Source organism: Phacochoerus africanus, chromosome 7 (genome assembly GCF_016906955.1).
Source record: "Phacochoerus africanus isolate WHEZ1 chromosome 7, ROS_Pafr_v1, whole genome shotgun sequence".
NCBI classification, from domain to species: Eukaryota; Metazoa; Chordata; class Mammalia; order Artiodactyla; family Suidae; genus Phacochoerus; species Phacochoerus africanus.
The window spans coordinates 76,224,675-76,237,363 of NC_062550.1; the positions used below are offsets into that span (position 1 = coordinate 76,224,675).

General features: G+C 36.5%; 1 protein-coding gene across 2 annotated transcripts in view; it reads left to right on the top strand.

Annotated features, from left to right (window-relative positions):
- Nucleotides 1–12,689, top strand: part of CNTN1 (contactin 1) — a 325,309-nt gene that overhangs the window by 297,756 nt on the left and 14,864 nt on the right. The window lies entirely within an intron of this gene.

The window sequence follows — 12,689 nt, forward strand, 5'->3', positions numbered from 1 at the left end:
CCAATCATTTAAGACACAGTTTAATTAAGTACTGGACAATTTTGAAGCCGTATGGATTCCCAAGCAGTAAATGTGGGATTGATATTCACACCATAGCAATATCATTTGTAAGTAGATTGGAAGTGGTAAGGATGACCTGAAATTTGCTATTTCTCCCCTTATAAGACACAAAAGGACACTGGCAACATGTTGGCTACTTGTTGATTATTATCTGGACGTCACACAATTAAAACACCATAAAATGGTACATAATACCATATCATTAGATAATAATATCCAACTTTTAAAAGGAAATTAATTGGACTACTATTAATATTCTTCGAACCCCCCTTTCCTTAACTTACACATATTAAAATCATAGTAAGATAGAAAGGCAGCAGATGATAGCTCCTTCCTTTACCAGTATACCTGTCTCTGTATCACTATTACTTTTCTACAAACTCTAATTATTTCTCATAGCATTGGTATATTGAAATAAGTATTTAAGACAGTGATTTCTTCCTTATTTTGCATTTGTAGAACTCTAATATTTGTTGAAATTTTGATACTTTTTTCTCACCCTGTGTGCATGGTATAGTTTGTTCCCTCTTGGATGATTATATCAAGGCAAGCAAAGACCACTAATATTTTATCACAAACATCTTATGTCTAATATGTTCTGTACTGTCTTTTAAGAATCTTTTTTGGTTGTTTTTATACATCTTTGTGAGCCAAGTTAGGAATAAGGTGATGATAGTTACAATATTTTACATATACATTTTAATAAATTAATTTGGCCTGTGACATATTTACTTACAAGTTTTAGAATACAGATTAACAAGGATCTTTGATCATAGATAAATGTCCACAGAGAAGTGTATATTTCATCTTTTATGTGTGAATGTGCAAATTTTGTGCTTTTGTTTTTCTTTTAATTTTAAATACACTATAGCTGGGAGTTCCTGTCGTGGCGCAGTGGTTAACGAATCCGACTAGGAACCATGAGGTTGCGGGTTCGGTCCCTGCCCTTGCTCAGTGGGTTAACGATCCAGCATTGTGGGGAGCTGTGGTGTGGGTCACAGACGCAGCTCGGATCCCGCGTTGCTGTAGCTGTGGTGTAGGCCGGCGGCTACCGCTCCGATGCAACCCTTAGCCTGGGAACCTCCATATGCCGAGGGAACGGCCCTAGAAAAGGCAGAAAAAATAAAAAATAAAAAAATAAAATAAATAATAACTAAATAAATACACTATAGCTATCTGAATCATATCAAGATTTTCAAGGTCTTTTTAGGACCTGGATTTCTTCCTATAGGTAAAATGTAGTCATTTGAAATCTTAAAGGTGGGAATAATATGACCAGTTATTTCCATTTGAAAAATCACTGTGATGATTGTGGAAAATATATATAGTTGAGGAATAAGTTGTGAGGAGATGAATTACAAGGTTATTATCATAGAATGATTGAGATGACGGTCTGTACTGGAAAGTGGGTAGTGGTCAAGTCTAGGGTAGGTTCTAAAGGAACAAGGCATCGTTTTCATTTGATTGAAAGTTACTATATATTCATTTTGTTGACTTTATGTCTTCTAATAAATCTGTAATTTATCTTGATGTTACCATAGATGATGTAATCTAAACATTTAAGATACTATTTTTGGTAACTCCAAGCTATTAAGTTAAAGTATATAACCAAAGCCACTGACTTCAACACTGATGAAAAACACATTTTGTTCTTTCACTCTGTCCTCTTCTTCCCAGTAGCAGGAGATAAAGGGCTTGGAAACTATTCCCTAGGTGGAACCTATAGATGTTTAACTCCATTACTCACATGCTCCCTTCCTCATTGCCTCTGTAAGTGGTACAGTATAAAAGGATCAAGAGGACGGTTGGAATGTTTAGATTGAATTCATACTTTATGAAATGAAACTACTTTATTAACAAAATAAAATTATTTGAAAATATCTCCTCAATAAGCATTTTCAAAAACCAAAACTATTTTGAGCACCTAATGTTGTACAATATCCTATATATGGAAGGACAGAAGGATATACTTTAGATTTACTTTATCCTGCCTTCTTTAATGACAGGATGCTATATAGTTAAGTGACCTCCAAATCTGGAACTTTATAAATGTCCCATATATTTTGGAAAAACAGATTTCCATAAAAAAATTAACTAACCTACATTTATGAAATGGTATATTAAATGATAATAATGTTATAGTTTTTTACCATTCTTATAGGCCCATCATTATAACTTTAAAATTTTATATTTGTGATTGTGACATAATCAAATATTATTGTTCAGGAAATGCTATGACTAACCATTTTGAAATTTTTGTTTTGAAATAACCAAATATTTTTCCTATGCTACATATTTGGTGGGATTCGAGAGTTGAAGAGAATGAATTCAGCCTATTTCTAGGCTGACAAATAGCTTATATTTAAAATTACCTCTAAAATATACATTCCTTTTTGGAGTTCCCGTCGTGGCGCAGTGGAAACGAATCCGACTAGCAACGATGAGGTTGCAGGTTTGATCCCTGGCCTCGCTCAGTGGGTTAAGGATCTGGCATTGCCGTGAGCTGTGGTGTAGGTCGCAGACATGGCTCAGATCCCATGTTGCTGTGGCTCTGGCATAGACTGGTGGCTACAGCTCCGATTGAACCCTTAGCCTGGGAACCTCCATATGCTGCAGGAGCGGCCCTAGAAAAGGCAAAAAGACAAAAAAATAAAATAAAATATACATTCCTTTTATTACCATTCAGTCATGACTATCCACTTAAAACTCTTTCCAACTGTACAGCTATACTTGAGACTCCAAGTTTTGTAACAAGCATGAAAATGGAAAAGTTAGTTGAACAAACTAATATGTTTTTCTCTCATCTCCAAATTTGATAGAACAGGGACTCGCTGCCCTGATCATTGTTAATGTAGCTTTGTTCATGACCCTGTGTTGTTCTTGCAGTTGACAGACAGGGCTAAAAGCTCCTAGGAAAGTGTGTTCTCAGAGGCTTACTTAGCCTTCAGAAGTTTTGAGCAGTACTTCTGGAAGCAGATTTTATCGCTATCTCAGGCCAGGGATATCTTCTCTGCATCTAAGCAAATTCAGTTTCTGCTTAATCTTCCCCAAGGTTTTGTTTTGTTTTGTTTTTTAATTTTTAAATTTAATTTTAATTTTTTCATGGATAATAGTTGGATTTTTTAAGTTCACACAATAGGCCCAACATATTTTGCTCCATCATAATTGGATGGGAAAATTCCTCAGTGGAATATATTATAAGAATAGAAAGGAAAATTAAAAGTAATCCTCCAAGGGAGTTACCGTCGTGGTGCAGTGGAAACGAATCCGACTAGGAACCGTGAGGTTGCAGGTTTGATCCCTGGCCTCGCTCAGTGGGTTAAGGATCCGGCGTTGCCATGAGCTGTGGTGTAGGTCACAGACACGGCTCAGATCCCACGTTGCTGTGGCCCTGGTGTAGGCCGGTGGCTACAGCTCCGATTAGACCCCTAGCCTGGGAACCTCCATATGCCACCGGTGTGGCCCTAAAAAGGACAAAAGACAAAAAATAAAAAAAATAAATAAAGTAAATAAAATATAAAAGTAATCCTCCAAGATTTACCTACAGCTAAAATACTTTTGGTTTATGAGATTGGGTCTTAGTCTCTGAAGCTATACTGTAGTGTTAGAATGTGCAAATAGTTTTATCCTCTGATAAATAAAACTTACTCTTAAAACATCCCTTAACTACATGATATTTAGGCTGAAGCCTAAAGGAAAGAAGCTAGCCAGACCACACAATTGGAGCTGAGAGTCTCAGGCACAGGAAATGGCAGGAAAGAGCTGGACATGTTCCAGAGGCTGGAAGGAGGCTAGTGTGACCAGGGTGTAGAGATGTGGGATGAGTGGGAGAGATGAGAGAGACAAATCCACGAATGGCCTTGATTCCATCTCAGACTCACACCCTTTTCCTCTCATTCTGTCTCCCTCATCACATCCTTATAGGTATTTGTCAGAAGTTTGCACTTTATTCAGTGTTCAATGAGAAAACACTGACATGCCTTTAAGGGATGAATGATACAGTCTGATTCAACATCTTTTTGCCATAGTGCAGAAAACAGACTGGAGTGGAACAAAAGTGGAATTGGTGGGGCTGGTAAGAAAAGATCAAGTCTGAAACCCGATCAGAACAAGCAGATTCTCCTTTAGAAAGAGTCAACATAAGATAATTTAATTTTTTATTGCTCTGAGATGCAAAGCAAATTACACGACCTTTTCCAGATATATGGAGACATTGTATACACACTGGATTTGAAGACCCTAATGACCTCATTTTAACTTAATTACTTCCTTAAAGATGCTCTCTCCAAGTACAGTCACATTCTGAGGGACGAGGGATTAGGGCTTTATGTATGAATTTTAAGGGGTAAAATTCAACCCATAACAAGGATTAAAATCCTTCTTAATTTCAAGAGAAAACTTCCATAAAATAGTGTGGGTGGAAAGTCTTATTTCTCTAAACAAACTACATGGAACTTACATTCTAAAGGGAGGAGGCAAAATCAATCTATTGATGTATAACATTTAGTCCAATAGTGATAATGTCTGAAAATAGTATCTGAAGAAGTAATGCAGAGGAAGGTTACTCGGTAAGGAGTGATGGAAGAAGGCTAGGGCCTATGTTTTCAATAAGAAAGGCAGGGAAAGCCTGCTCTGATGCAGTCACAGTGGAAAGGAGAATCAAATAAAGTGAAGGAATGGTCCATGCAGTTATCTGGAAAGAAAAGTATTTCCATGAGAACAACAAAAAGCCCCCAGCTAGGAGTATGTCTAGAGTATGTCTGAGTGTTGAAGGGGCAGCAAGGAGACCAGTAGTATGACTGGGGCCGAGCAAACCATGGGGACAGTGAACTCAGTGGGTCTGGAGAGGTGGATGGGACCTGAGTCATAACAAGGGTTACAGGTCTTGGTTAAGGATTTGGGGTTTTCCTCTAAATGTGATGATAAACAGTTGAAGCACTTTAGGATGGGGGCTGATGTGATCAGATTTATATTTTACAAGTTTGATTTTAGCTGTCCTTTGGAAGGAAGTATGAATCTTGTGAAATGTGGGGAACATCTCTGTGAATCTCTGGAAATAGGGCAGTTAGTGCAAGCAAGACACGAAGTGAGCATTGACTAGTGTGGTCACAGTAGACGTGAACAATAGTTACGGCAAAGTTTTATTTGGAAGAAGGCCCAACGATATTTTCCGATATTAAGGGGTGTGAAAGAAATGTCTAATTTCTGATTCCTTAAGAAATTAGATTAACCAATGAAATTATCTATTGAAATGGCTGACAGAATATCTACTTTAACAGAATCATCTACTGAAAATAGATAATTGGAGGAAATAAGCAGGAGCTCAAGTTTTGACATTCTAACTCATGCTATAGTTACTAGGCATCCAGGTGTGTGTGTGTGTGTGTATGTGTGTGTGTATTTTAAAAATCATCTAGCAAAACTGAAAAACCAGAGGAGGTCAGATAATAAATTTTTCAGAGAGCCAATGGGCATCATTATATAAATATCTACAACTTATACCAGCCTTATACAGAAATACAGAGAGTAGATGGTTGTTGGTGCTGCCCAAAGCTGGCACCTGGCATGGTTAATATAATAGGAGATCAAGGGAAACAGGGATTCATTACTTCTGGTTAAAGAATAATTTAAACAGCTGAGCAGAGAGTTTGTATCTATTAGAATATTTTCAACTGTCAGGAACAAGAAACTTAAAATTGCTTGGGAGATAGGAAGCCCTTATACCTACCAGTGAAACCAGTGTCTCAAACATTTGATCAAGGACCAGTTTTCCCCAACTTTATCTACTTTACCAACTTTATCTAAGCTGGTCTTAGGATCAGCTTCATTCTAAGACTCATTTAAGGCTCTCTGTTGCATTGCTAGGAATTATAGCATACAGACTTGATGATGTCCAAGAAAAAGAGGGGTCTGTCTCTTTTGAAGTTCTATTTTTAAAATAGGACCTTCCCCAGAAACCCCTCAGAAAATCTTTCCCATATTGTCTAGAACTGGATCCCGAGTCTATCCCTCAACTAACAAAATGGCATGACCTAAACTCATTTTAAACTAAAAAAAAAAAAAAAAATGATTGCTTAAAATGATAAAATTGGGGTTCCCGTTGTGGCGCAGTGGTTAATGAATCCAACTAGGAACCATGAGGTTGCAGGTTTGATCCCTGGCCTTACTCAGTGGGTTAAGGATCCGGCATTGCCATGAGCTGTGGTGTAGGTCACAGATGCAGCTCAGATCCCGTGTTGCTGTGGTTCTGGCGTAGACCAGCAGCTACAGCTCCGATTTGACCCCTAGCCTGGGAACCTCCATATGCCATGGGAGCAGCCCTTGAAATGGCAAAAAAATAAAAAATAAAAAAATTATATATATATATATATATATATATATATATATATATATATATATATATAATTTACCATGAATCTGGGGTGGAAAAATCTTCCTTGAGGAGTGAACATCTAAACAAAAAACGGAGAATGTGTTAACAAGGAAGCAGAGGGGAAAAGATTTCTGCCTAAATAACATGGTAAATAAATACAGATACAGGAAAAGCAAGAAGAAGAAACTAAGTCAAGGAGCAGCCTCATAAAAAGGCAGAAGAGGGTAGAAACTTAAAGGATTGAAGTTAGCTTCAAAAGGAGAATATTTAGGCAGGATTATTTTTTATTGAAGTAATAAGGAGTGATCATCAACATGGATCCTGGGACTAAAATAAGGATTTATGATGTCAAACAAGTAACCACGGAGTGTGTCAATAAAAATGAGAGAAACCTGATCCAAAGTCGTTTTACGTAAGTTTATCCTTAAAATTATATATTTGGCAGTACCATTGTTAAAGAACATTTAAGTAGGTAAATAGGCATGTTTGAGGAACAGTTTAAGTCCTTAGGTCATAGATGAATTATAGATGCCATTGCTTTGTTTTGCATTTTAGATTAGAGACCCCACAAATCTGTGAGACAATCCCTTCCCCTCAAGAGCTGCATTTGGTGGTGTTTCCTAAATTTAGAAAATTATACTAGGAGGGTGGAATCTGGAAAGAATACTGTTGATGGAACTAAAATTAGAACCTTGCATGAAAAGGGATTTCCATATATAGTAAGTGCTTTCCAAAACAGGGTTTTAAATTAGGGAACTTAACATTTTGAAGTATATAATGGCACTGAAAAAAATTTTGGAAAAGGAACCAATGGTTCATTCAAAATAGGCTTTCTTTTTCTGAACTTTTGCTATCAGCAAAATTCAAATTTTACTAAATAGTAATCTTTATTTTACTTTGTTTTCCTAATACCAAATTTTGTGGACTATAGTTACAAGTTTCAATATATTTTATGGTGGGACATAATATTTTGCATCAATAAATTGGTCATAAGATGGATAATCTCGTGCAATGGCATATCTTAAATGTATAATTTTAATTATCAGTAAGTTTAATTTTATATTCTGTCAATGTCGATACATTAGCAGCATAAAAAATTCATTAAGATCTGTTCTGTACACTCAGATGTGTTGGAAATACTCTGTGATCCTAAAGAAGGAATATTTAGGATAAATTTACCTCTGCTCAAATCGCAGGATATTATTTTACATTTTCTCCTGAAATAAGAGCAAGAAATAAGTGAATTAAAATAAACATATTATCTTAAATTGATACATAATCAACCATTAAAATATCATTTTGAAATTAATTTTCCTTTGAAAAATTATAGGTTCTCTTGAAATTTGTAACCCTCTCAAGAAAATATAAAGGCAGTTAATTGTCTGTGCTGAGAATGAGAGTTGAGTTTTAAATTTTCTTTCCTGAGGGTTGACACTTACTCGCTGTAAGGTAAATTTGAGAATCATTTAGGAAAGAAAATGAGTTTGTCATTGTTAAAAATAAAACCCTGGAAATTTCTCACAAATAGAACTGGAAGCTTTTAATGCTCTAATAAGAGGGAATCTAACACTTAAACTGGAAAGTGATATATCAACATATTAAAATGGTTCATTTGATACTACCCTAGGGACCATTTTTAGTGATTTATGAAGGAATGTTTAGGTCTCAGAGTACTCCTCATGGTTGGAGTACTAGAAGCCAGGTTCCTTGGTAGATTAGGCATAATGTAAAAGCAATGCAATGAAGCAAAGACATTCCAGAGGCACTTTCTATAGACATCATCTGCAAAGTGAACGAAAGAGAAAATAAATCATTTAGAACAATTTCCCACAATATGAATTTCTCCATCCAGTAGTCTTTCTTCTACAACCTACACTCCAGGCAGACCCTGAATAATTGACTGTCATCTCCAGAGCCAATCGCCAGCCCTGGTCACATGGCCACGAGAAGCAGGAAGAGGCAGGTTACAGAGGACTCAGGGATTCAACAATACTGTAGATTACAAAGGAGTAGCTCAATAAGACACTTAGCCCATAGGCATTGCCCTGAAGTCCAGATATACCTGGAAGTTCTGAATTTTCCAAGTATCAATATCTGTGTAGATGATCTTTGCAATGTCCTGGCCCCTTAATTCTCCTTTCTGAAGATCTTGCTCTCTGTCTGCTGTAGTCACCAACCCATTATCATAATCTAGACAGGGCTTCGCAGACTCACAGACTTGGGTGTGAATTAGAACTTGAGTGGTCCCTGAAACTTGAATGATGATATATTACATTGTAATTTTTACTTATTTCTAACTAAAATTTACTATTCCTTCAAATATGAATTTCAGTAGCAAATCACTGTCACCAATAACAATCCCAGATATTTTCATATAATATTTCACCTGCTGCAATATGACTTTTTCAAAAAACATACTTGTTAGGCTTTATCCTAGTTCTTATTATATAATATGCTAATAAGCACATTATTTTGTGTGTTAATAAACATATTTGCTTTCTTGATATTTAAATATTATAATTATATTTTAATTATAAGTATTATAATTTGTTTTCTTTTAACTCTATATATTGTATGAGAAAGCATCATTCTCAAGTATTCTCAAGGATTCACAGAATTGCCAACCTCTGTCACATAAAGAAGCTAAAAATCCTTGTAAATCTTGATATTGCCAACAGCTACAAAATAATTAAAAATTTAATTTTAGGCTTTCATTCTCTGACCACTAACGGTTATCTTTCCAGTTTATTCCTTTAAATCGCCTTCCAAATCCAACAATTTTTTCACCTTCCCCCACCCAGACCTACCATTGATCCTCTCATTTATCTTTTCCTTATTTCCTCTCATGTCCTCAGTTTTGTCTGTAGAGAGCTCAGATCCCACAGAGGAGTTAAAACCACTGCCTTATCTCTACCTTGCCTCATTCTCTCTTGACACTCCTCACATCTTCAAATCCAAATTTTGATTAAATACAACTTTCTGAATATTTTATGTCTGCATACAAGCAGAACTCCATGTGCTCCCACCAAGATCTGCCCCTTTAATCCCCAGCAGTCACCACCTCCTGAGCATTATCTGCCTGGAGACCCTCAGGTCTCATGGATTTATACCACTCTATGTGCCCCATTTTCTGGCTCCATTTCTGTCTGTACTTAACTCTTAAAATCTTACCACTTTGCCCTTTGGAATCCATCGTCAGCCATCAGCAAAGTCTCCTATAACATCCATGTCTTCTCTGAATATTTCCTTCACCTTAATCTATCTGAAACCTTGCTTTGCCCAAGGAGGCATTGCTCCTCCTGCCATCTATTAATGTGCCTTTGACATGGGGCCTGGTGGCAGAGGAGGTGTCCTCCTTACTTCTTCTTGTTTCCATAGTGTTTGTCTTCTTTCTTGCTCCCAGTTCCCTGCTTGGAATCTCATATTATCTGCTTTTCTCATTCATTTCCCCTTCTGGACATTTCCCTTTTTTTTTTTTTGTCTTTTTGTCTTCTTAGGGCCGCACCTGCTGCATAGGGAGGTTCCCAGGCTAGGGGTCAAATCGGAGCTGCAGCTGCTGATCTAGCCACAGCCACGGAAACACAGGATCCGAGTCATGTCTGTGACCTATACCACAGCTCACAGCAACACAGGATCCTTAACCCACTGAGTGAGGTCAGGGATCAAACCTGCATCCTTAGAGCTACTAGTCAGATTCATTTCCACTGAGCCACGAGGGGAACTCTCTCAAAGCACTTTTAAAATGAGATAGCAGAGTTCCTGTCATGGCTCAGCGGTAACAAACCCTGCTAGAATCCATGAGGATGTGGGTTCAATCCCTGGCCTCGCTCAGTGGTTCAGGAATCCATGGGTCTGGTGTTTCCGTGAGCTGTGTTTTAGGTCGCAGCCGTGACTCCTATCTGGCAATGCTGTGGCTGTGGTGTACACCGGCGGCTATAGCTCTGATTTGACCCCTAGCCTGGGAACTTCCACATGCCAAGGGTTCAGCCCTAAAAAGATAAATAAATAAATAAATAAAATGAATTAATATGTAACTCCTAAGTAAATATTTATATTTTATTCTCCAGAGAATCTGGCAAAGAATTTTGACTCAATATTTATTTTTTTTAATTAAACTAGCAAAAAAAAGTTATCTAAATTAATAGTGATGTCCTAATTTCAAAGACTTGAATTATAAATCTCTTAAAAACATGTGTTGACCCTCCAGAACCATAAGACACATGTATCATATTCTGAATATATACTTTATGATTGAAATATAAGCTAAAAAGAACTCTTATAGTATGTAAAGTCATAGAAAATGTATTCAAAATGTGAGAGCCAATAAAATCTAAAGGAATATGTTAAAAATGAAGAAAATTTGACATAATCAAAAAGTGCTTATGCTTTTAGTATAATAATTTTCATGGTTAATGGAGAACTGACATATGTGATTCTAAAATCAAGGAGAAACCTAAAACACAAAGCAAACAAATTTAAAAGAAGAAAGGTTGGAAGCAGAAAAAAAGATGCCATTACATTTGAAACACGTAGCCATCATAATTCTTATAGTCTTCTAAGTTCGTCAAGTGATTTAATAACATTATATATTCTGAAGTTTTTGAGAAAACTATGGTTATTGTAAATGAAAACATGCGGCTCGGATCTCACATTGCTGTGGCTGTGGTGTAGGCCAGCTGCTGTAGCTCCAATTCGACCCCTGTCCTGGGAACTTCCATATGCCATGGGTGTGGCCCTAAAAAAAAAAAAAATGTAGAGAAGCTATCTTTTAAAGGGGGCAGATTGGATTTATTTTTCATTTTTTCACTTGTTTCTGTGTTTAAGTAAGAGATGATGAGGTCCTAGGTCACTATGGCAGGGGCAATAGAGAAGATGGAGCAGAAAGATTCTAGAGTTGTGTTGGAGACTGAATCAATTGTACTTGGTGACCAAGATGGTGTATTGCAAGTGAGAGGAAAAATCTCTTTGAAAATGACCCTATGTTTTCTACTAGGAGTAATTAAGTACATGACAAAACACTAACTGAGCTAAGTAATTCAGAAGAGTGGGAATATTCTACAAGAATAATGATGGAACAGATGGTATACAGGGGGAGAGAAGTGGTGCTGTGATAAACCCTGAAGAACCTTAACATAGAAAAACCAGGGTAGGGGAATAAGAGATAGTACAGTCCAGGTGAACTAAGGGTCAAAAAAAAAAAATCATTGGTCTCAAACTTCTTTCTAGATTTTAATATTTCTCTCCATATCTTGAAAATTAATGATGTCATCTTAAACATATTAGTATATCATCATCAATCAACATCTAAAAATCCCTCTGTACATACTATCAAGAGACATACAGACATAAAGCACAAATCTTGCCAAGAAAAAGTCAATAATTACTCCCCAAATTTTATAATGAAATGACTGGCAAAAGACTGGTATTACTGGTAGAAATACAGATGTTGAAAAATAATTTAAATTTCCCTTCAGCATGTAGGAATTTGACTTCTTCAATATAAACAAAATGTTTTTTTAAAGCATTGCCCAGAATTCCTGTTGGTTAGCAAGAAGTAACTACTTTTGATTTTTAAAATAAACTCCTTACAGAAGTGATGAAAGTCAACCTTCTTTTCTTCCACTTTTTTGAACCTAAAAAAAATTTAGAAAGAACTTAAAATTTCAGGGTTTAGCACCATGAAAACCTGACTAAGAAGGGGAGTTCTGAGGGTGGGGGTAGAGAAGGAATTCTGAAAAAAAAATACATAAACAGAACAAAAATTCCATGTAGATGCCATCCAGAGTGATTGGAATTATTTTATGTCTTCTACCAAACACAAACTCTCAGAAATCTTTAAGAGTGGTCGGTGTTGATTTCAGACAGCAACTTGTTCCACATTTCAAACTGTTGTTAAAACGGCTGAGAATGTGTTTCTATGGTAAAAGTACAAAAAGAAGGTTCGGTTGGTTATGATCCCCTTAATAGTTGTGGAGAGAAAATGAGTTCTGACAGTTTTATAAGAACTTCATGTACACGTGGAACAGCAGAGAGGCAGAAGTTAAGCCTTGTTGATAGATGAGTGACACTGAATCCTTCAGTAAGGCCCTGAGGTCTGACACACAAATGAGTTCAGGATCATATGAAGAAGGAAAATCTTAAATAACAAAATATCACCTCAAACAGGTGAGTCACTCACTTGTTATGGCCCTGAAGCAGAGATGAATCGAGAAAGATCAATGGAACTTTTCCCTGGGAAAACTTCCAAGGTATTTGT